This window comes from Gadus chalcogrammus, chromosome 17 (genome assembly GCF_026213295.1).
Source record: "Gadus chalcogrammus isolate NIFS_2021 chromosome 17, NIFS_Gcha_1.0, whole genome shotgun sequence".
NCBI lineage: Eukaryota > Metazoa > Chordata > Actinopteri > Gadiformes > Gadidae > Gadus > Gadus chalcogrammus.
The window spans coordinates 10,864,816-10,889,792 of record NC_079428.1 but is presented as its reverse complement, the minus strand read 5'-3'; the positions used below and the strand labels follow the sequence as shown (position 1 = coordinate 10,889,792).

General features: G+C 47.7%; 1 long non-coding RNA gene across 1 annotated transcript in view; it reads right to left on the bottom strand.

Annotated features, from left to right (window-relative positions):
* LOC130370023 (uncharacterized) overlaps window positions 1-23,182 on the bottom strand; it is a 48,354-nt gene extending 25,172 nt beyond the window's left edge. The window contains exon 1 of the long non-coding RNA XR_008892946.1: window positions 23,137-23,182. This is a non-coding gene — a long non-coding RNA (uncharacterized LOC130370023). The remainder of the gene's footprint in view (window positions 1-23,136) is intronic.
* Window positions 23,183-24,977: the final 1,795 nt, after the last annotated feature.

Sequence of the window (24,977 nt, the reverse complement as noted above, 5' to 3'; positions counted from 1 at the left end):
TAGATTGTAGAGATATGTATACTAATTAATTGAATGGGCTGTGTTCAATATATAAAGTTTGGTTTTAATTAAAAGGAAATGTTCTAAAAATGTTTATCATTATTATGATAATTATGTGTATAGATAAACAATATACAGATATAGATATTAATATTATTGTTCTATGGGCCAATGGACCAAGATGACATGCTCAAAGGTAATTAGAGTGAAATGCAAGGGTTATGGTTATGCAAGTTCACACTGTGCTACAAAATTTATTTTTATGCTACTGAATTTTTGTGCTTGCTGGCACCAGTGCTACCACTTAAAAAAAATAAGCAAACAGCCCTGGATATGCATTTATAGTTCTTCCTTAATGTATTTACTGTTTTTATGTTCTTGCTTTTAACAGGATGAGTTGGATGACACTGGACAGGCCTGGAACACACACACCATCAGGCCATCGAAAAACCTTAACGTCCCCAGCGGGGACTGCAACTCTAATCACGCGATTAGAGTTGCAGGCTGGCAGCGATCAGCGGTGACCGCGGCGCAGCCGTTCCGCGGCGCTTACGTCCCCCGAACTCTATGGGACAAGAGACTTCCTTTCCCCAATTGAAGCTTATGATTTTCAACTGTGCAAAAATGAATGTATCTTTCGCCAGACCAAACCGTGTGATCCAGATCTATATGAACTATGCAACCTCTTTATGGCTGAGTCCAATCTCACTCTAGCAACAGATCCATATCAGGCAGTGAATTTGTACATGCACCTCAGAGAGGCCATCAGGGCATGTGTGTAGGTCAGACGTATTTAGTTGTGTTTTGTGTTGAGCTTCGAAGTGGCAGGATTCTTTGGTCACATAAGTAATTCACCTTGCTGTCCTTTTCCTTTATAAGTTTCCTTTAAAGTCATAGCTCAACATCTCTAGCTTTTGGCAAATGTTATATTCCTTTAAACGATAGTTTAGAAACACAGAAATGAGGGGGGGGCTTTATAGACAAAGCCTGTAAAAAGTAAATCAAATGTGTATCAATTTCAGAACTTTACTTTGACAAATGTATCACTTTTTTCAGTTAGAATTGTATTCAACAAAAAAGGTAACTGGCTTCAGTAACTAAGGCCCCGTCCACACGAAGCCGAAACAGGCGAAACCGTTACGGTTTCGATCTATCCGGTTTCGCAGTATCTCCGTAAAGACGAAGCCAAGCGAAACCGGGTAGATCTGTAGAAACGCTGTAGTACACATGCCTGGCCCATAAGGGGCGCTGCTTCTGCTACAGAAATCCTTGTTGTTGTGAGTTCTGAGACTCCGCGGGCTTACCAGTCATTGGCTAGAGGGTCGAGGGATGGGGCGATGACGTCATGGTTTACGGTTTCAGTCGGTTTCAGGCGTCCACATGAATCCAAAACGAAACCGGGTAGATTTGAAACCACCTCCGAGGGTGGTTTCAGAAGTTTGCGGTTTCGGTCAGCGGATTCGCCGGCTTCGTGTGGACGGAAGGCCGAACCGTACAAGACCTTTGCGGTTTCGCCATGAAATCGGCTTCGTGTGGACGGGGCCTAAATGTGAATACTTATTCTGAGTCTTTCATGATAGAATATCATTGGATTTCAAATGATGGGATCAAAAAAATGTATGTATCTATCGAACTCTGAACTTCTGATGGCCAATCAGTACAAATATTGACATGTTACCGACAGAAAAGCATTTTGAAATTATCTGTGCATTTACAACCTGTGGTTTCAAATACTGAGAGAACACACGCTATTCATGTTTTTGTTGAGAATGGAAGATTTTTTATTACTGTAACTATATTGCTATCCCGTATGTGGAACTCTGAATAAACAAAAAATTGACAAACAAGTTTGGTGCTGTTTCCTGATATTTTTAGTCCATATTTTTCACTGGCCACATTAGCTAGATGAAAAACTTAATGATCAGATCACAATTTACTTAATTATTCTTGTAATCAGACTAGTATTACTTTTCATACCATGAAAAGTTCCTGCAGTCTTCTTAATGTCACATTATGTTGCTGTGGTGTCAAGACAGCTGATTGTATACAGCAGGGGGTGCGGTCGTCCTGCCGGTTCAAGTAGGATGACCTGAAACCTGTATAAAATCAGCTGTCTTGACACCACAGCAACATCATGTGACATTTAGAAGAAGACTGCAGGAACATTAACAATCAAAACATGTCAGGGTATGAAAAGTAATACTAGTTGTATATTATGTACACTATTATTATCTACACTAGTAGTTTGTTTCGTCGTCTGAGACGTCTCGCCCTTCGTGACACTCCTCTGGGATCGAGCTCTTTCAACAACAACCGCACATCCTCTTTCCTCACACGCAGTCCATGCTCCCTGCATTTAGCGTACATCCATCGGTACCCGTGAAGCTGTCCAGAGTACTGCAGTTGGTCGCTAATAAAATCCACCAGGACCGACAGGTCAGAGTACGCCTTGCGGCGAGTGTCCCCTATCTCGCAGTATCCTCTTCAGATGTCTCTCACTTATGTGGAAGGCGTGCCTACTGGCAAGTATTGATTTGATGTCCGAATATTTGAGGCCAAACTCAAAATAAACATTGATAAAACCCCCAAACTCCATCGTTGTGGTTGTTAGTTTTTTCCTCTGACCCGGAAGTTGGTTTGCGATGTCTCGCAGTACCGCAGCAGTAATGGTACGGAGCCCCGTACCATTACTGCTGCGGTTGCCGTTGGACATGGCTAAATCTGCTTTGCCTTCCCGCGTGAGAGTCAGGTATCTAACGAGAATGACGCGACAACTCGTTTGACCGCGATCTAGCATCTAGGATCGATTGCTCTTTCTTGGATCCCCGGATGTTAACACTGAATTTCGTACATTGAATTTTGATGGTGACTTTGGCGGACTGAATTTTTGGAAGTTGAAAATATTTGAGTTGAATATTTTAACGTTGAATTATTTAACGTTGAATTTTTTAACATTGAAAAATAAAGGTGAATATGATATATTGAAAATGTAAAGAGTTAAATTCAGAGGCAAAAAATTCAGATTGGTTATTTCAATGCATAAATATTCAGTGCTTATAATTCAATGTGTTTTTATTTTCAAAACCCGATGGCACAGATTTACTTCCATACTTGGGCTCCCTCTAACTCATACTGATACGTAGATAGATGGTTCCCTGCATGTCAAGCAGTTCCAGGAGAGATGCTCCCTCTACCTAATAAGTCTGCATTCAGTCACTTAGTGGACACTTCTTCATTCTGAGAATAAGATCCAAATGGAGACCACCGCAACAGCTTCCCAAGCTCTGCCACATCCAAAGCTTCTTAAGAACAAAGAGCAGACACATCATCGTCTGCTGGCTTCTATGTGTGCATTTTCAAATTGCAGGCTGGGTATTCACATGGGTTGCATGCTGAACTTTATAATGGGTTTGTATCGGAGTGGGTCAAATATCAATTAGTATCAACAGCGGGAAAACTTGGAGACCTGCCTGGAGTAACACTCACATCACCTGCAGTCCTATTATTATTTATTATTATCATTTATGGCATTTAGCAGACGCGACTTAAAACCCTGCACTACCTCTTGATCTCCTGCCGCTCCTTCTCAGTTTCAGGGGGGTAGGGCTGGAGAGGGGAGAACAACAAGGTGAGGGGGGGTCTACACAACAACACAAACACACAATCTGTGGCAGAAGGTTGTGTGCCTGGGACGCGGCGGAGGGCTCTGCAATGCGTCTCCATCCCTGCCGCCCGAGAGACTGACACGGCAGAGAGAGAGAGAGGGGGAGAGGGAGGGAGAGGGAGAGGGAGAGGGGGAGGGAGAGAGCGAGAGCGAGAGCGAGGGCGAGGGCGAGGGCGAGGGCGAGGGCGAGGGAGAGGGAGAGGGAGAGGGAGAGAGAGAGAGAGAGAGAGACAGAGAGAGAGAGAGAGAGAGAGAGAGAGAGAGAGAGAGAGAGAGAGAGAAGGCCGGGGCGACCAAGGGCACCGCCCCGAAAACACTGCTCTACTTGAAGGTTTTTGTTTACACGGAGGAACCATTGAAGATGGAGTGACACGCCGCAGAGCACTCAAGAGACACACGCACAACACGCACACGACCACGCCTCCACACACACACGCAAACGCATAAAGGCACCCAAAGACTCACACACACACACACTCTATTGCATAAATTCACACAAACACACACACACACGTAGCCCTTTGAAAACAAGTCGAAATCCTTTGAAAACAAGTCAAAACCCTTTTAACGTTGTGTCTGATGAGATGAAGAGACAGGCTAACAAGTAAATATTTCACAGCACACGCACACACACAGAAACACACACACACACACAGAAACACACACACACACACACACACACACACACACACACACACACACACACACACACACACACACACACACACACACACACACACACACACACACACACACACACACACACACACACACACACACAACTCTGAAAGCAGAACATCATCATCGTAATACAAACACACAGCTCCCCCAGATCCAGGTTTTGGTGTTTGAAGAGATTATTCGCTCGTGGGCTAATGAGCACGTGCTCATTAGCCCAACCTGACGCTTAGGTTTCCTGTCTGTCACGATGAATATGTTGTGTTTGAAAGGTGCGTATTAATCAAGTTGTGTAGAACATTTGCAGGAAATTAGTACATGTAGTGATTAGCCTAATGGGAAGTGGCCATTTACTGTAGACAAGAAAGACAGCCCTCCAGTGTTTACTATAGAAATAAGCCAAATTGAATCAATAAGTGTTTTACAGACCATTCATATAACGCTCAGCTAGCGAACATGATCCACCGGCATCTCGGAGCACGCTAGAGAACAGATTCAGATAACCGCTCTGATTCACAACAGTTTAAATCAGATACAACGACACGAGATGGGAATACTTTTTGAAGCAAATCGTTTTTATAGTTTTACCTGAGTTTATGCGTCAGCCCATAATCCCAAAATCCCCATCTAGGATCAATAAAGTTTATCTATATCTTATCTAAAAATATGCCGTGCTCTGAAATTGCTTAGAGAAAATGGGGCACTTTGATACAAGTGTTGTCGATAACTCTTGAGATAAATAACTCAATTAAAAGATAAGTGTGTCTTTGCCTCGATTGCGGTCACAAAGCGACGTGACATTTTGATGGCGAGTTCGTAGAAGAATTTCTAAGTGACTTTGTCATTCTTCAGGGGGACGGACGGCCAGCCAATCCGGGATGGTGTAGGGGTGTTACGCTCTGATGGGTCACAGCTACCGTGGGCTGGTTGCTATGGCGACGGGGTGTCTTTTGAAAGTGGCTCCAGGGAAATCACCTTCCGCATAATTAATAGGATTTAAATTTAAAAAACGTGCACACACTTTAATTTACACTAGAAGACGTCAAATAGAAAAAGGCCAACTTGCATATTTGGTACGAAGTATAAAATTCTTATTTTAGTAACTAATAAAAATCCAATTTAAAGCAACAAACATCAACATCGCGAAACAGGATGCGTTAGGTCAACTAAAGTTGACGTGAGAGCAGAACTCTCTCTGAAGTTGGACAGGAAGGCCCAGCTGTGACTGGTGCACTCGGCTGTTCGTCTAACGGACAGCAGAGTGGAGGAAAACAGGCTCTGGGGGAACCCGCCCCCTTTCTTATTTCACTCCTCATATTCTGACGGGTTAGAAAAGAGAGAGAGAGAGAGAGAGAGAGAGAGAGAGAGAGAGAGAGAGAGAGAGAGAGAGAGAGAGAGAGAGAGAGAGAGAGAGAGAGAGAGAGAGAGAGAGAGAGAGAGAGAGAGAGAGAGAGAGAGAGAGAGAGAGAGACCGATAGAAAGAGAGACAGAAAGACAGATAGAGGGAGAGAGCGAGACAGAAAGAGAGAGAGAAGCAGTAGGGAGGGAGGGAGGGGGGAGGGAGGCGCTGTACGGGTAACAGCAAGAACAGCGTATCTATGACCTGAGAGACCCAACACCACCGTGGAGGATATAAATAGTACAACACACGTCACACACCCAAAAAAACAAGGAAAATATTGGTATGCAGTATTATAACTCTGGATTCTGATGTCCTCTATATCCATTGTTCTTAAAGATAACATTTCTAGATACATGTGCCTATACAGATGTATAGAGATCCATAGTCATAATACAGTATTTCAATCAGCAGACACTTAGTCAACGATGCCGACCAGCGGAGGGATCGATAAACGAACTCACGGCTACAACGCCTATGAAGTCCTCCACAACGCCGGACATAACCATCCAACGCCCTCAGAGAGACCCGCCCCTCCGTCCCCCGTCCCCCGTCCCCGTCCCACCGGTCAGACACACAGCTCAGTCCGAGCACGCGGATCTCTCGCTCCGGTGAAAGTGTTCATTGCGTGTTGTTACAGGGGATTCCCGTCGCAGCGCGGTCCTCCTTGAGTGCGCGAGAGTCCCTCGTTCAGTGACATCCGTCTGTCTTTATGACGCAGAGGCGATGTGTCGGGTGAACAGACGCAGTGGGCCCGCTTCATCGTGGTGTCGGGAATTAACCGAAAACACGGAGCGTATAAACACTAAGTATAGTGGACCTTTATAACCGAACCCGTTCCCAGGACGGAGTGTGACAGGGGAGCGTAGCGTGCTACGAACTAAGGGAGCTAATCGGTGACTTCCACAAGCAGTTTGCTCATTATATATAAACGTACAGTACATGGTAACGCTGAAACAATCAGCCCGTTAGACAAGCCGTCAATCATCGAATAGGTCGTTTTGACGGAATACGTTTCAGGGGATTCCTCAAAGGGGGAAATATGACATTTACTGCGTGTAGATTGAGCAGATGGAAACACAGTTCAAGGAGGAAGAGGACCGAGGAATATAACATGTTTGAGGCACGTTTACTACCGTGAATGTGTCTCTGTGTATGTGCTTTTGTTTATATCAGTATGTGAGTGAGTGAGTGAGTGAGTGAGTGAGTGAGTGAGTGAGTGAGTGAGTGAGTGAGTGAGTGAATGAGTGTGTGTGTGTACTTGCTCGCATGCCTGCGTGAATGCATGCGTGTGTGTTCTTGTGTGTGTACTGCAGAGTGTAGTGCAGAGTTAAGATTGGAGATGTTCCTTTCACCGGGGGGTGTTACTTGTCATTCTCTGAGTATTGATCAGTGTATCTCCAAAGGTCGACAGACTCCACTGAGTAGTTCAATACTGCACAATGCTAAACTCTGCAACACACTCTCTCTCTCTCCAATAGGAAACTGTATGCACAAGCCACACACATGGACTGATAAACTTTATTATTGCTTTTTCGTTTTCTTCACTCCATCATCTAGCCCCATCTGCCATTCTCTGCAATCTCCACCATTAACCCTTGAATAGGTTGCACTATGGCTCTCTCGACCACTCTCTACCATTTATCCACTTCCAAAAATAAAGTTGTGTTGTCGGCCCAAAAAGCCTGCCGCTGGGCCCGATGGCCAGTCCAGTCGGTCCCTGCCTCTCTCCACCCTTTTTTATCTATTAGGATCCACTGAGACACCATCTCTCTTGCCACCTCGATCTCTACCTCCCTCTACCATTTTACCTCCATTAGGTTTTTGAGTCGTGTAATTGCCTCGGATGATTGGGTCATAATGAGAAAAACACATTCCATTACTGCACAGTGTGTGTGTGTGTGTGTGTGTGTGTGTGTGTGTGTGTGTGTGTGTGTGTGTGTGTGTGTGTGTGTGTGTGTGTGTGTGTGTGTGTGTGTGTGTGTGTGTGTGTGTGTGTGTCCGTGTAAAGAGCGTTTGTGTGTCTGAAAGTGTGAGATTGTGTGTTTGTATATAGGTACCTGCCTGTGTGTGAGTATAGCGAGTGTTTGCGTGATTGCCCGGCGTTCAATTCAAAGCTGTGTGAGTAGCCTCAATGTGGTAATGCAGTCCATTTACCCCTCATGCTATATTCATTCTAATAGCTGCTAAAGCAATGGGAGTTCTTCTACGACATTAAGAGTTCCATTAAAACATTAGGATCACCATTAGTACATAACAAGGTCTACTATTAGAACATTAAGAGTTATATTATAACATCAGGAGTTCTACCTTTGGAACAATAACAACTCTATTAGCACATTAAGAGCTCTAATACACCATTAACAGTTCTACCATTGGAACTCTAGGAGGTGTATTCGATCAGAGTTCTGTTTTTCCCTGCAGTGGAGGCAAGCCTCCCGGCCCACTGCACACGGCTGCGTGGAGCTAGTTAAAATATGTGGGCGGTCGAGGAAGTGACAGAAAGGCAGGGAGTAGAGAGAGAGACAGAGAGACGTAGACCGCAGAGAAGCAGGGTGAGAATTCAATATTGAGACAAAACAACATGTTTGGTTGGATATACACTGACAGAACATATTCTTCTCACACACGCGCACACACACACACACACACACACACACACACACACACACACACACACACACACACACACACACACACACACACACACACACACACACACACACACACACACACACACACACACCCACCCCATCTGAGAAACAGATGTTGACCTGCATCTGCACACACATTTCCACACCCAACATCTGTCCCAACAGCTACATCTTCGTCTGCCTCGTCCTGCTTCATCACGCACTCTCCTCGCTCACTCCTTCCTCCTCCTCCCGCCCAGTTGTTCACCACTCTTTATCCCCCTCTTCAGACAGCCCCATGTCCTTCATCTCAAAGACAGCGAGGTGACTTTGGGCTCTGGACGAAGTCCCCAGAAACCAGGAGTGTAAAGGAGAGTGGTTCGCTGTTGGAACCTATGGCACTCCACTCCCACGACTTGCAGCAGGGAGTGACATCGGACTACGAAATCAGTTACGAAACTCTAAACCAACCACAAAGAGTGCCCACACCGTCGCCAATTAGAGAAGGGTGTCCCGGTGGTCGCCAATGACAAGTGAGTTGTCATGGTAACCATTGTGACGGCTGTTCCATTCTAACCAATGAGATGCGAGATCGAACCAGAATTGTGTTCCCGTGGTAACCGGTCAGAGGGCTGTTCTTTTTTCGGGTGCCGTCGCGGTAACTAAATCATATATTTTCCGGTGGGGTGTACCACGTCGCTGCCAGTGAGATTTGAACGAAGCGTCTATTGGAGGACAGATGGAGGAGACAGACACGGCGAGAGTCAGAGGCAACGTTTCTACAAGGCGGCTTTCTGATGACCTCACAGTAGAAGATCAGCTTGGTAGCTTGGAGCACTCACTTACAGTCTGAGGCGGACACATGGGAGAGAGAGAGAGGGAGAGAGAGAGAGAGAGAGAGAGAGAGAGAGAGAGAGAGAGAGAGAGAGAGAGAGAGAGAGAGAGAGAGAGAGAGAGAGAGAGAGGGACAGAGAGACAGAGAAACAGAATGAGAGAAAGATAGAGAGAGAGATCATAAATATAAATGTCGTAAATGGAAGAGAGGGAGAGAGACATGGAGAAGGAGAGGAGGCGAGGTAGAGAGAGAGTGATGGCTGATCTGAATCCAGACAGAAGTATGAAGACAGCGTGGAGGAGGACCGCAGAGGTCCCAGAGAATCTCAAACTAAATTGAATTTTCCATCGCTGCAGAGACCCACGGCTGGGATTACACGTAGAGGACCCCAAGCGTGTGCTGCTCCTGTGCACACACAAACACGTGCACACACACAGGCTGGGAGAAACACACAGGGCTAAGCTATTGGGACCTTCGTCTGTTCCTGCATTCAGCATTAAAGATAAGGCCTAGATCGTGTCATACCGATGCTGTGCATGTATGAAGTTGAAGTGGAAACAATGATTGGGGTCACAGACACACACACACACACACACACACACACACACACACACACACACACACACACACACACACACACACACACACACACACACACACACACACACACACACACACACACACACACACACACACCACGTCCGGGTGTGGCTTGGGCTGGGTGTCTAATATAAGTATGGGCATTTTACTGGTCTGAGCAAATGACTTGCGCGTGAGTGTGCGTGCGTGTCTGTGTGTTTGTGTGTGTGTGTGTTTTCTTTTCGTCTCAATTCAATGTGTAAGTGGTGGCTGGTGTCTGAAGATAAATTGCAGATGATCTTGTGGTCCAGGATAAAACCCTGTCGCACATAACACCATCATCTCCCACACACACACACACACACACAAAATCATGGCTTAGTGTGTGTGCCCCTATCTATGTATAGACAGGCTTCTGGTTGAGAGTGTGTTTGTTTGTGTGTGTCTGTGTGCGTGTGCGTGTGCGTGTGCGTGTGTGTGTGTCTACCCTAGAGGGGAGGAGAATGGAAAGAAAACAAATGACACAAAACGCAATCATTGTTTCCAATTCAACTTCCTACATACACAGCATTGGCATGACATGATCTAGGCTTTATCTTTAATGCTGGATGCAGGAACAACCGAGGTCCCCATAGCTTAGCCCTCGTGTGTTTCACCCAGCCTGTGATAGGAATGGCGGCAGCCATTTTGTAAGAACAACAACCGGCTCTGCAATAATCTGACGCCAACAATATTGTACTAATATTAAAGATGGTGGACTTAAGACCTTATACACATGCATCAGTAGAGGGAGGACAGAGGTGGCAGGCAGCGACTAAACGTTGGGTCAATAGTGGGCCACCGGATAGTCAAGCCGGTGAGCTGAAATTCACTGTGTGTCACTTCAGATAAAAGCGTTCAAAGTTGAACGACTAAATAGTACTGAAGAGGTGCAACAGGCTCAGCAAGCCACACGCCGCTGCAGTTAGTGGGAGAGGGGGAGAGCTTGAAAAACTGAAAAAAGAGAGCCACAGAGTCCGACAGTAGATCCTAGTGACAGAATACAGCAGAGAGAGGATGGTTAGGGAGACATAAGGCTTCAGGGGTGCGGGAGAGAGATAGAGAGGAGGGTTAGAATAACATCAGGCTCCAGGAGAGACAGAGAGGGGATGGCAGAGAGACTGCAGGCTTCAGGAAAGTGAGAAAGAGAGGATGGTAGAGAGACATCAGGCTTCAGTCGAGTGGATGACTCCCCATTTGGCATTCTAACCTTGGCTACCCATTCAAACTCTGAGGTCAGCTCGCCTGCAGAGCATTAACTCAGAGAGAGAGAGAGAGAGAGAGAGAGAGAGAGAGAGAGAGAGAGAGAGAGAGAGAGAGAGAGAGAGAGAGAGAGAGAGAGAGACGTAAGAAGTGGAGATCCAGCGGGAGGCATCGGAGGAAAAAAGGAGGAGGAGCTAAAGTGGCCGCGTCGCGTCCTGACCCGGGTTCCCGCTCCTCTCTCTCATCCCAGGACCCGCAGTTGGTCTGTGTGTGTGATCTCACCAAAATGTTTTGACATCGCTCCTCTGATACGGAGAACCACCGTTTTGAAATCTGCATCACACAGTCCTGCGGGTCCTTCCCATCGCTCTGTCTACTCCCCCCTCTATCCCTCCGTCACCCTTGCTTTCTGTCTTTCACCAGCCCCCCCCCCCCCTCCTGTCTATTTCTGTCTTCGACCCCCCCCTTGCCTTTGCCTATTTCTGTATACCCCCCCTCAATCCCTTTCTGTCTTTCTATCGCCCTCTCCCTCATCCGATTCACCTCTCTCTCTCTCTCTCCTCTCTCTCTCTCTCTCTCTCTCTCTCTCTCTCCCTCCCTCCCTCCCCCTCCCCCTCCCTCTCTCCCCCTCCCCCTCCCTCTCTCTCTCTCTCTCTCCCTCCCCCTTTCCCTCCCCCTCTCCCTCTCTGGTAGGAGCCCCTCTCCTCCCGTCCCCAGCGGCCCACGTACAGGGCCCCATCTCGGGGCTTAGCAGAGCACCGGCCGGCCCACAGAACTCCCACCATAACATTCACAGGTGCCTCATCTGCATGCTGAGTAACCCTGCTCTCTGTAAAGAGGGTTCCCCCACTGTGGCTGAACAGCACTCCTACACCCTGCTTACATTACCCACCGGGGGCTTTTAGGAGGAGAGGGACAGGGACAGGGAGAGGGAGAGGGAGAGGGAGAGAGAGAGAGAGAAAGAGAGAGAGAGGAGGAAAACGGAGAGAGAACAACAGAGAGAGAGGTATGCTCGTGATGTCAGGAAAACAAATACATGTTCACTCTCGGGAGCACCGTCCTAGAGCACACAATGAAACATACCTACCTTGGTCTGGATATTACTGCATCTGGAAGTTTCAGCATGGCAGTGAATGCACTCAAAGAAAAAGCCCGTAGATCCCTTCACGCAATAAAATCAAATTTTTACAACATAAACATACCGATCTCAATCTGGTGCAAATTATTTGACAGTATAATACAGCCTATCCCGTTGTACGGAAGTGAGATCTGGGGTCCACTCATAGAGGCCCTACATGTGGAATTCTGCCGATCCATATTGAAAGTCCAAACAAAAACACCAACCAACACATGTAGGGCAGAATTTGTGCTTCATTTTGAAGCACAAGAAACCCAGGAACTGAACCCTGACAAGAGTCCCCTGTGCCAGCTGGTCCTTAAGCTAACTAACACACATCAAGCTCAGTCCAGCACTGCTTCCCAAACACCAATTAGAGTCAACAAAATAATTAATCAAGCAAAAGAAGACTATTTAGAACATTGGACAAACCAAACCTCAAACCAAAGTATAATGAATTCCTATCTGATCCTAAACAGAAATTAGGAATTGGCAGACTATCTCCTCTCTGTCAGAGATGTGAAGCTGAGACAAATCCTGACCAAGTACAGGCTCAGTGACCACTATCTTGCAGTTTAAAACAGGCAGACACAGAAAGGCAGAGAAGGTTGAGACAGAGGAGCACTTCCTTTTGCATTGTAAAAAATATGACATTTTGAGAGAGAGAGAGAGAGAGAGAGAGAGAGAGAGAGAGAGAGAGAGAGAGAGAGAGAGAGAGAGAGAGAGAGAGAGAGAGAGAGAGAGAGAGAGAGAGAGAGAGAGAGAGAGAGAGAGAGAGAGAGAGAGAGAGAGAGAGAGAGAGAGAGAGAGAGAGAGAGAGAGAGAGAGAGAGACCTCATTACAGAGTGGTTGCCTCAAATCAGCCAGAGATCTGGATAGACATATAGATAGACAGATAGATAGACATATAGAGTGACAGTGAGCTAGATCGATCAATCGATAAATCAATCAATCAGGAGAAGGCTGAGTGATAGATGGATAGACAGATGAAAGATTGATGGGGGGATGGATCAAAGATCGAGAACTCCACACACTACTATCCTAACAATAATTTCCTTATAATATTGGACTTATTTTCTTTCAGTTATTTTTTTCAGTACTTTGTTAACTTTCCTTTCCTAACTTTTTAAACTGCTTCGGCAAGGACTCTAATTTCCCAGCCAATAAAGCTTCTCTGAATGTAATGGATGGCTTATGATGTAAACGTTGTGGATATTTCATAACGAATGGATGAAGGGATAAACGATGGATAGATGAATGAGTGGATGGTGGATGGGAGACGAATGACTGGAAATATTGATGATGATGTCAACGGGGATGACATCACTATGCCATAGTGTATATAGCGTATAGCTAGGGGCTGAGGGATGGATGAGGGTTGACAGACAGATCGATAGGAGGGAGACGGATGAGGCAATGGCCGTAAGCGACTGGATATAAACGAATGAGAGAGAGGGAAAGAAAATCCGGGTGATTAAACACCATTGGTGGGAACGTTTCACAGATAGAAGGAGCGGGTTGACAGACAGACAGACAGACAGACAGATACACAGACAGAATGACAGACAGACAGACGGATGTAACCACACACAGCTCTGTCTCGACCCCGTGCTCCCTCTCCCAGGGGGAGTCTGGGAGATCTCTAGACAACATCTGCTGTAATCACGGTGTCCTGCGACGCCCCCGGGCCACCTGCCGCCTCCCCAAGCACTCCAACCCCCCCCCCCCCCCCCCCCCCCTCCCTCTCCATCCCTCATCCATACCGGCTCTAGGCAGACCTCCTCGTTGAGCCCGTGCTGCTCGTCACCACTCGCTCTGTTCCCCTGACGCTGTCCTTTTGGGATTTTTACGCTTCCTGATGGAATGAGATGGACGGTAATGCATGGGAGATAGACGGGAGGACATGCAGCTGGGGTTCACGGGCAGGAATCAAACCCGGGTGGCTGCGACCAGGACTGAGCCCTAATGGTACGCGCTGCTCTGTCATAGCCCCCCCTCCAACATGTACATGTTAGCGTCAGACGCTTCCTCCTCACAGCGGTGTTTCATCGACCCCTGACCCCTGACACGGGGAGTAAAGAGTTAAACAAGATCTAATGGAAAACAATAAAAGTTGAAAAAGAATGCACAGATAACATGTCGACACACACACACACACACACACACACACACACACACACACACACACACACACACACACACACACACACACACACACACACACACACACACACACACACACACACACACACACACACCATAAAACCCATAATAATAATAAAAACACCCCATAGCACTAGCGTACCTATCTATCGTTGTACATATAAGTCTGTTTATAATTTCGAAACATTGCAGTTGAATACATACCTTCCCTTTGCAGTGGTTGGATACAACTGTGTTTTTATTGTTTATCGTTGAATTGAACTTTGCAATGAAGCTCTGATTCGTAAGTGTTTACATATATTCATCGACAAGCGTATGTTTGTAGTTGTCTGGAAACTTGAAAAGCTTGAGGGGGCTAGAGAAGGTGTAGAGAGACTCAGGGTGTAGAGACTCAGGGTGTACAGACTCAGGGTGTAGGGACTCAGGGTGTAGGGACTCAGGGTGTAGGGACTCAGGGTGTACAGACTCAGGGTGTACAGACTCAGGGTGTAGAGACTCAGGGTGTACAGACCCAGGGTGTACAGACCCAGCAGGGTGTACAACTAGTCACAATAGGGAGAGATGTAAACATTATCTGTGTCTTGTGCGATAATTCGCCCTCCTGTTTGTTGACGATTCTCTAATCAGCGTCGCTAATCACTCAGAGCGTACTCTCAGCGCGGGGGGCCCGCGGTTCACCGCAGGGGCCCAAACAAACATACAAACACGCTTACCAACCCGCCCACTCTGTTCCGGTAGTCTTCCCTTGAACGAGACGTTACGCTCTGTCTTACAAAGTATATTGCTGTCGCTACAGCTGCCGCTACAGCTAGCTGCTACAGCTAACTGCTACAAGTAATTGCTATGGCTAACCGCTACAGCTAACCTCTACATCTAATCCCTACAGCTAACTACAGCTAACCCATACAGCTAAATGCTACAGCTAACTGCTACATCTAACCGCTATAGCCTCAATACAGCAAACCCTTACAGCTTCCCGCTAAAGCTAACTACAGCTCACCAATGCAGCTTACAACAGCTCCTATCTGTGCATTCGATCCTTCTGTTCCATTACGCTGCCCGCCATCTGTTTGATTCTTAATCGATTTTTTTATCTCTGTTCTGCTGCGGCTCCACCGTTTTATCACCCAGCGTTTGGGCTGCGCCGGCCACTGTTCCACATTCCCATCCATTTCAGTCATTTATAACCTTGCACCACTCTGCCCCAAACCCCCTCTTTCACCAGCCCTCACACCCTACTCCTCCTCCTCTCCTCTCATTTCCTCAGTCTTCCTCCTCCTCCTCCTCCTCCTCCTCCTCCTCTTCTTTCCTCTGTCTTCCTCCTCCTCCTCCTCCTCTTCTTTCCTCTGTCTTCCTCCTCCTCCTCCTCCTCCTCCGCTTCTTTCCTCTGTCTTCCTCCTCCTCCTCTTCTTTCCTCTATCTTCCTCCTCCTCCTCCTCCTCTTTCCTCTGTCTTCCTCCTCTTCCTCCTCCTTCTCTTTCCCTTCCTCTACCTCTCCTCTCTTTCGATCACCACCTTTCGGCTCATTCTGGAGCTCCCTCCTCCCTCTCCCACGGTCCCCTCTGGTTCCTCCTGTCTCTTCCTCCTCTTCACTAACTTATCCGTCCCCACCCACGCGTTGCGCTCCTCATCCCTGCCATCTTTTTTTTTATTACCGTCTTAAATCGTTCCGCTGTGTGATCCCCTCCCACCCTCCTTGTCTCCCCTTTCCTCCTAGCTCCTCCTCGTCAGTGTCTCCCCCTTTCTCCATCCTCCTCCCTCTCATTCCCTGCCTCCCCTTCCTCCCCCTCATCTCCATCCCTCCCCCCTCCCCCCAGCCATCTCCTCCCCCTCACTCCTCCTCTACGCCTTGGTAGCCCTCCTCCTCCCCCACCTCCTCCCCCACCTCCGCCCCCTTAGCCACCGGAGGCAAGAGACCGCGATCTGACACACCAATATGACACGTCCCCCCCCCCCCCCCCCGCACCTGCCCGATATACACCTGTTCCCAAACCCCCACGCGCACCACTCGGCCTAGCGGTGCCACCACGCTAATTAGCAGGGCGCTAATTAGAAGGGCGCTAATAAGCATAGCGCGCTAATGAGCCCAGACCCCAGTGCGCCCCCGGGGGGGGGACTGACAGACCTCATGCTAAGCTAATTAGCACGGCGGTAATTGAGCGGGCGGTGGCGCCGTGGTCAGGCTCGCCGCGGACAGCGTCTGGGGCGGAGGTTAGGGGCGGGGGGGTGACGGGAAGAAGGGAAGGTAACAGGGAACAGAGACACGGAGAGAAGGTGTACCGGTTGTTGCTGGTTGATGCTACTGTTGTTTAGTCGCTGAGTAGACACTTTCAGCCAAAGAGACTCACAGTGAGTTACTTAAGATGCACTTCGTTATGGAGTAGGTAGGGGTTAGGGGGCATGTGGAGGACAAAGTCAGGCAAAGCTATGTCGGTCATGTTCTTCGATCTATAACAGCAAATGTATTCTTTAATGTTTTTCCCAAAATTATATAGATGCATGTTTCTTCCCCCCATCACACTATATGCACACTTTTATGTGAATACATACGCATACAGACTTTATCCGATGCAGTGGGCCTACAGCATTACCTACAAGATCCTCAGAGATAAACTGAAAGTGAATCTGCAGGAGTGGTTACATGAGCAAGCAGGGATGCTTGCAAATGTCCTTATAAAGTCAACATGACGCCAAGATCACATCATGAGATTAAAGTGCGTGGCTCTGCTCGCATCTCTCCAAATAGAGTCAACAGTCTAGTCCAACTCGAACTTGACTTGAAACATCGTACACATAAACATGTGCATTTTTTTTTCCAGCAGGCAACATATAAATATAGCGTATATAGCGTTTGCTCTGTCCCTCGAGATCCTCCAAGATTAAAGTGAAGTCTTCTCTAATGTTTGCTTAATGATAAAATGATGACTAACATTAAAAACATTAATAAACATATGCTGATGATGAATAAGTGGTATAAGTGTGAGCTTTATCAGCCATGTGCAAACCGACCCCCTAGTGACATCACAAGTGGCCCCCGGATGTACGACGCACAGATCAGCCCCCCCCCCCCCCCCCCTTCCCCCCGGTCACTACGGCCCGCCGGATAGGCCAACAAGCGGAGCCCTGATCAATCCTCCATCATGATTAGTTCCTCGTTAATTAGAGGCTCATCAATTACTCATGAGCGAGCGTTATTGCAAAGCGTTAGCGATTTCCTCTCTCTGAGTTATGGACTGCGTCGTGGAGGCCGACCGACCGACGGCGGAGAGCCCCGGGCCAATGACAGGGCCGGCCCCACGGCGGGTACCGCCCCCCTAGAGGAGGGAGACGAGAGGGAGAACATGGCGGCTAATGAAGAGGAGGGGGGAGGGGATGGAGCGTGGGTGGAAGGAAGTCTGCTGGAGGAGTTATTCAGAGAGGGAGGGCGGAGCCTACGGCTGCTCGGTTACGGACAAAAGAAAAAATCACAGTCGCGATTATTCTGGTCAAATTTGAAATTAAGATTATTCAAACGATTTATTGAGGTCGAAAAACACGATGCATTTATTCAGCGTTTCTCGCAAAAAAAGAAAGACTTTGTAACTGAGAACGGTGAAGTTTCCCTTTAAAAAATACACACGTCCAAATCGAAAATTCGAACAAATCGAAATTGTTGTACAAATATGTATCCAGTTGTTCTGCAATTTCTATAAGACATTTAATAATATATATATATATATATATATATATATATATATGTATACATAAAATAAAATAAAAAAATAGAAATCACAATCAAAAGTCGATTAATTGCACAGCCCTAAGAGAACATGATGCTACAGCTCCTCTCTAAGCCCAAAGAAAAAGGGGATGTTCTTCCCCCCCCCCCCCCTTCAGCCGTGTTTGTAGTTTTGTTGTTTTGGAGTAGGTCTTCAGATAACCACAGAACACTGGGTTAATGGGTTTAGGTACGACTTTCCTCTCACGCCAACGTTGATCAAAGCGTACAGTCCCAATTGGAGCAAGCGACAAAGTTGCGAGTGTTGCACGACCCAGATTCCCTAACATCCACAGAGGAGCTGCAGGACTTAGATCCTGCACACCGCGTCTCGAGCTCCGCTCCCCCGGAGAAGCTGCAGCGTCCTCTGAAGAACCGTAACTGACACCCCCCTGCTTTGCAGGATACTCCACGAAAAAAAGATAAGGACCTTCTTCCTTCAGGGTAAAACGAAATCAACTGTACGTCACGGTGGACGACCAGAGCAGGGCTCCGAGCTGGGCCCGGCCGAATACGATGAATCAACAACGTAATAGCTTTCCCCCCCCCCCAAGTAATTTGGCCCGCAGATATTCTGCGGCAAAACATCCTTTGTTGTTTTGAGTCTGTGTACATAAACTAGGCCTTTAAATAAGATGACATCAGGATAATTGGCAGATGTTTTTACCCGAACACAGACACACAGGTGGAGGTGCAGAGCCCAAAAAAAAGCTCACAACAACAATTGGGAGGCCGCTGCTACAAAATAAAAAAATGCATTCACTGTCGGTGAATAACCACAGCGGTAGTGCCTCTCCACAAAGGGCCGTCTCCCGTCAACACAACAGAAGGCGGGAGGCCGGAGCGGCGGGAGATATGGACTCAGAGACGGGGCCTAGCCGCGGGGGAGCGATGGCACTCTCCCGCCAGCCGCCCCCCCCGCAGCTCAGGGATCAGCGTCCCGTGAAAGGAGGGGGACCGCATCGTTCAAGCGGAGAGGGCTCGGAGTGTGAAGAAGAGGAGGATGTGGTGAGTGAGTGTGAGAGTGATGAGGCCCGTGTGCCGTCATGATGGCGTCACAGGTGAGCGTGGTGCTGTGTTTTGAAGAACAATGTAACAAAAACAACTCATAATACGGATGATGTTAATTGTTAGCTATGCTCGCAAGCAAACTGTGCGTGTGTGTGTGTGTGTGTGTGTGTGTGTGTGTTTGTGCGCGTGTGTGTGTGTAGTTGTGTGTAGTTGTGTGTTTGTGTGTGTGTGTGCGTGTGCGCGTGTGTGTGTGCGTGTGCGCGTGTGTGTGTGCGAGAGAGATCACGGAAAAGGTGTTGAATGAATAATATAAAAAAATTCCATATTCATATAATTTGTACTCCGATTTCACACATATCCGCTCTCCCACAAGGTTAGCGTGTGTGGGCGTGTGTGCGTGAGTGTGTCCCTGCGTGTGTGTGTGCGAACGACAGTGAATGACCAGGGCTAAAAGGATCATAATAATCATAAGCCGAAAAGCTCAAAGCCTGCTAAAATACACTGTGAAAAGTTGAAGGCAGAATCCGACGTGAACCTCTCGTCCACAGCAGATGGGCATCCTGCCGGCCAGCCGACCTTCAAAAGGGACCCACGGCGTCACCCCTGATCCCCACACTGATGACGGCCAGCAAATGGACTTTGTTCATGTGCACGTGTGAGGTCTGGTGAGCGTGCACGTGTGAGGTCCGGTGCGCTGCAGCCTCCTCATTGCAGGCGCTGTGGGCGAACTCGGATAAACACACACACACAGCATGCACAATGAGGAGACCGCAACACACACACCTGGCAGCGCACAGCAACGCACACGCCTGGCAGCGCACAGCAACACACACACCTGGCAGCGCACAGCAACGCACACGCGCTGGTGTGTGTGATTGGGTTTTGTTTTTCGTGGGCATTAATCCTCCGTTGTCCTGCTGTTTGTGTTTCAGTCTGGAGGGTTGCTGATTGGTTGTGTGTGTTCGTGTGCATGTTAAACCAATAACAACACATTTGAGGCCGGCTCTTCTGTCTCCGCTATGTATCTATTATTAGATATTTATTCTATTTAGTGATTTAAATGATGTCCAAATCGCCCTAGGCCACAGTGAATTGCTTTGCAGATCCATTTCATTAAGGAGTAGGTAGGGGCCAGGAGGCATTTGACCCTGGGACACCTACAGTCTGTCAACTGTTGACGTCGGGGATTGAACCCAGAAGCTCCAGGCCAGGAGTCAGCCACCGTAATAACCGCTAGACAAACCTGCCCTCGACGGCAAACAAAATCCTAAGTCATTTTCCGCCCGTGCGAAGCAAAACAAAGAAGGCTGAATTTATGTTAGCGATGGGTTTGCTTTTATCAAAGCCGTCTTTTGTGGACCGCAGACAAACACAATCACCTCCAGCAAATCCCCGACACGCCCGTGAGTTTAATGGAAGAAGGGCTGTGGAATGCGTCGTATTTGCATTCGGGCCTCGCCACATCTACGGCATATCACTTCAGAACTTCACCGCCGCAACGCATCGGCCCGGCTGACAAACCACTTCTCCGCCGACCGCGACGCCGTCTCTCCGGGGAATTGTTTGTTGTTATACTTTCTTTAGTCAAGTCTTATGACAGATGGAGCCCTGAGCTGTATATTATACACCATCTCTGATCATGCAAAAGCCATCCCTCCCCATCCCATGCCTGCCCCCGTCCCAACGCACCGTTGGAATGCGTCACAGACAGTGGTTACCCACGAGATACGCACACTGGGTGACATTTAACATCTTTTAAATCGACTGCCGCAGTTCAAAGCCCAAGATGGATTACATCACTCCCAGTGTTCTATCCCTGCTCTATGCTAATTCTGCTTTCACAGAATTGTTATGGGGAAAAGGGCTCTGTGGCTGTAATTGGATTAGGTGGACTATTTACTAGCGCTTCCTCGTTTAGCGGGCGCCTTCATCCAGAGACCCACGTGGGGAATACAGATAGGGCTGATTTAAGAGCAGGTGGGGTTTAGGAGGCCGACAGGCAGGCTGTGGAGAAGAAGGGTATCGAACCCTGAGCCTTCTGGGCTATCTGCATCGTCCCACTCTCACGGGTGGAGACGCTCTGGTGCCCCTCTCCAGGCAAGAAGCTTTTCTCCTCCGTTCATAGGAATTGATTTTGTTCATTCAAGGATTTCGCTTTTCCTCGACTGTTTATGTCTGAGACTGAGAGACTTTTGTTATCTTCTGATTAGAGGCCAGCGCCGTAGTCGTTCAAAGTTAAATGATATTTTACAACCTCCATTTTACAACCTCTATTTGTCCACTCCTTCTGGACGAGGCGATGTGATTGGCTCTTTTAACGGGGAGCATTGCCGCACCACAATCGCTTTTAATGAGTCTCCGAAAATCGACCGTATTCCTGCGCAGTCCCTTTAAATGACCGGGGCGATTGCATTGCCGGCAGCCATAACACCTTCAATTACTATGCCGACCGAGATACCACGTACACATAAGCACACACACACACACAAACACACAGTCACACACACAGAAATATATGCGTGGTTATAGGTCTACAAACATCAAACTCGTGTGAACTACTTACAGAGAACTGATTTTAAAACGCATGTCTGTGTTGGAAACAGATGTGGGACTCTACCCCCTGCTAATTAAAGCCATGCTGCACATACCTAACACACACACACACACACACACACACACACACACACACACACACACACACACACACACACACACACACACACACACACACACACACACACACACACACACACACACACAGGACAGGTGTACCAGCGTGCTCCTGCGAGGAGACTAGATCTCCCGCTAATTGGGGAGAGGAGACGTTCCGGCGGATGTAAAAAGACAGGCTGCTGCAGTCAAGAGTCACTTATTATCAAGTCCCTGGCCAAAGGCAACCTAACAATGAAAGGAGAGTTAAAGAAGGGCTATAACGCCACGACGGCCGTCACCATTTACCGCCAAAGCCTGCAAATCTCCCGAAGAAACGTGTTCATTAAGAAAAGCGATTGAGGACGAGATACCATGGGGACTTTTGTTTAACAGGTGAGGTGTATGCGAGGGGTCTCTGCAGGGGTTTACCTCAGCTCATTGTTTCAAGCCTGAGGCTCGAGTGACAAAGATAAACCAAGGGGGTTGGAGAGAAAAGGCAGGGGAGGAATGGTGGGAGGGAAGGATCGATGGCATGTTTTCTTCTAGGCCAGGGTGGTTGGGGGGGGGGGGGGGGGGGGGGGGGGTGGGGGGGGGGAAGAGAGAGAGAGAGAGAGAGAGAGAGAGAGAGAGAGAGAGAGAGAGAGAGAGAGAGAGAGAGAGAGAGAGAGAGCGAGAGAGAGAGAGAGAGAGAGAGACAGAGAAAGAGAAAGAGAGAGAGAGAGAGAAAGAAAAATAAAGAAAATAACTGCAAGGGCCCTATTTTAACGGTCTGAAACGCAAGTGAGAACCGCCAAACACAAGTAGCTTTGTGGGCGGTTCTGTGGCGATGTTGCTGTTTTACCAGCGGATAAATTACTCTTGCGTCTGGCGCAAATCTAAAAAGGGTTGGTCTGAAGGAGCCTAATTACCCATAGGTGTGGTTGGGGTAACGTGCAATAAACCAATGAGGGTTCCATCTCCCATCCCCTTGAAGCGCCATGAGCGCATTTGATTCTGACAAGTTGATATTTTGACATTCATTCTCCGATGAGACTGATGCATGACCACATGAATTTCAAACTTCAAATGGCTCAGTTTATGGCGAAATAATATGGCCTAATTCACACAGGGAATAGCGTTTTCCTCCTCAACTTCAGAAATACTGAGTCCTCAAATAAATTTCGGCAAAGTAAACTTAACACACATATGATATGTGGTAACTGTGGTTCTATTTAATGACGCAATACATTAACAAACATTGTTTCTTACCAGTATTGTATGCCTTATCGTTATCGACTTGTGTTCCTAATATGCATGTGTCCCCCCGTTAATATACATTGCCATGAATGTTTCCTGTTACGGTTTCCATGCTGCAGACCCTTGACAGTAGACATGTGTGAGTGTGAGGGTGTGTGTGTCTCTCTCACCGGCACTGCATTATGCTGCTCACTTGCCACCGACACGCCTACACCCTATTAGAGAGAGAGAGAGAGAGAGAAGAGGGAAAGAAGAAACAGGACGGCGTGAGTCAATCTTCCACATGTGCGACAAGAATGGCTTCTCTCACACACACACACACACACACACACACACACACACACACACACACACACACACACACACACACACACACACACACACACACACACACACACACACACACACACACACACAGTAGGGGTCCCGGCGGAAGATACAGTGACTTCAGTCATCACCATGGTGACACAAGGGGTCAGAGTGTAAATTAGCCAATCTCTATTGATTGTGCTAACGGCTCCATTCAACACGAGCTCAGGGACCACTTGACCTCCTACTGCTTCTCTCCTTCCTCTCGTATCGCTCCTCCTGCCTTCAGAATCCCCTTCAGTCCTCTCTCCATCTGCTCCAACTCTTTTTCACTCTCTCTCCGTCTCCTTCCAGCCATTCGGTTTTTTCTTCTCTTTTATCGAGTGGAACTCGCCATCGCTGGTACTGCCAGACGACCCCAAAATTCAATACAGACAGCAAATTGCCTCTTATCAAATCCATCAACCGCTCTGACTATACCTCAGGAAGGGAAGCAAATGTAAAACCGTATGGAAAATAAAACCAAATCGATGAAAAGGACATTTCGGGGAGGAAGGATACGAGCGCCAGCCAACAATAGATGAGCCAACAAATAGGAAAATGCAGACCAACTCCTGCTGAGGAGTTCAACCTCAGCCCTCTACACTACAGGACCCCCAGCAGATGATCTGTTTAACACCAGAGGGATCGACACCGAGCGCAGTCTGAACATCAGCACTAGGGCGGAAGGATTTGGGGAAATAATGGAATGGCGATTAATTTAAATCAATAATGTGATTTGGTATTCAATTTTTCCTTTTAAAATTCCTTATGTTTTGTATTAGTCACTAAACAAGCAATAAATCATTCTATAGTCTGACCAACACAATTCATGATGCATGAATTGATTATAACATCGATATTTAACTATTGAATGTAAAAGAAAATGTGACTGATCTCCAGTCAGTGACAGTAACAAATCGTGTTCTATTACATCGCAATGTCGGTTGGAATTTGATTAATCGTTCAGCCCTGATCAGCGCTTGTGGAGCAGGAGCCGGAGGATAACAAGCGCTAGTTTCACCCCCCCCCCCCCCCCCTAGGTGTGAGCTTCTGCACTGGAGGGGAGGGTCTGGGGACCTCAAGGATGAGCGCTCTGTCTTCACTCGGTGGCTCCTGTCGAGTGGCTGTCGCCCTTGACCTCCGGTGCACATCTAGCTCTGTTCCTCACGCTCCATGACTGCACCAGCGGTTCTCAACCAGTGGCTCGCGGCCCGTAAGTGGCTGACAGTAGGGGTCTGAGCGGACCGAGAAAGGTAGGCCCTGTCCTATACCTCCAAATCCCACAACTTTGTCATCTTACTTCCTGCTCACTTCCTGTTTCCGTGCTACTTACTTCCTGCTTCTTTCCCCACTCTCCATTTTATTACTGTTCTGCATCCCTTCCCTGTTCAATCTCTCTGTCGAGAGTACTTCTACGTCAGATCAATTTCTATCCAATTTATTGCACTTGCTCATCTTCTTAATTCATTTTTCCCTGTTCAATCAATTCCTTGCCTGCCCCTTCTCTTCCCATTTATATCAATGTTATCTCACATGCCAAAGCGCCCCCTCTCTCTCTCTCTCTCTCTCTCTCTCTCTCTCTCTCTCTCTCTCTCTCTCTCTCTCTCTCTCTCTCTCTCTCTCTCGCTCTCTCTCTCTCTCTCTCTCTCGTCTCTCTTCT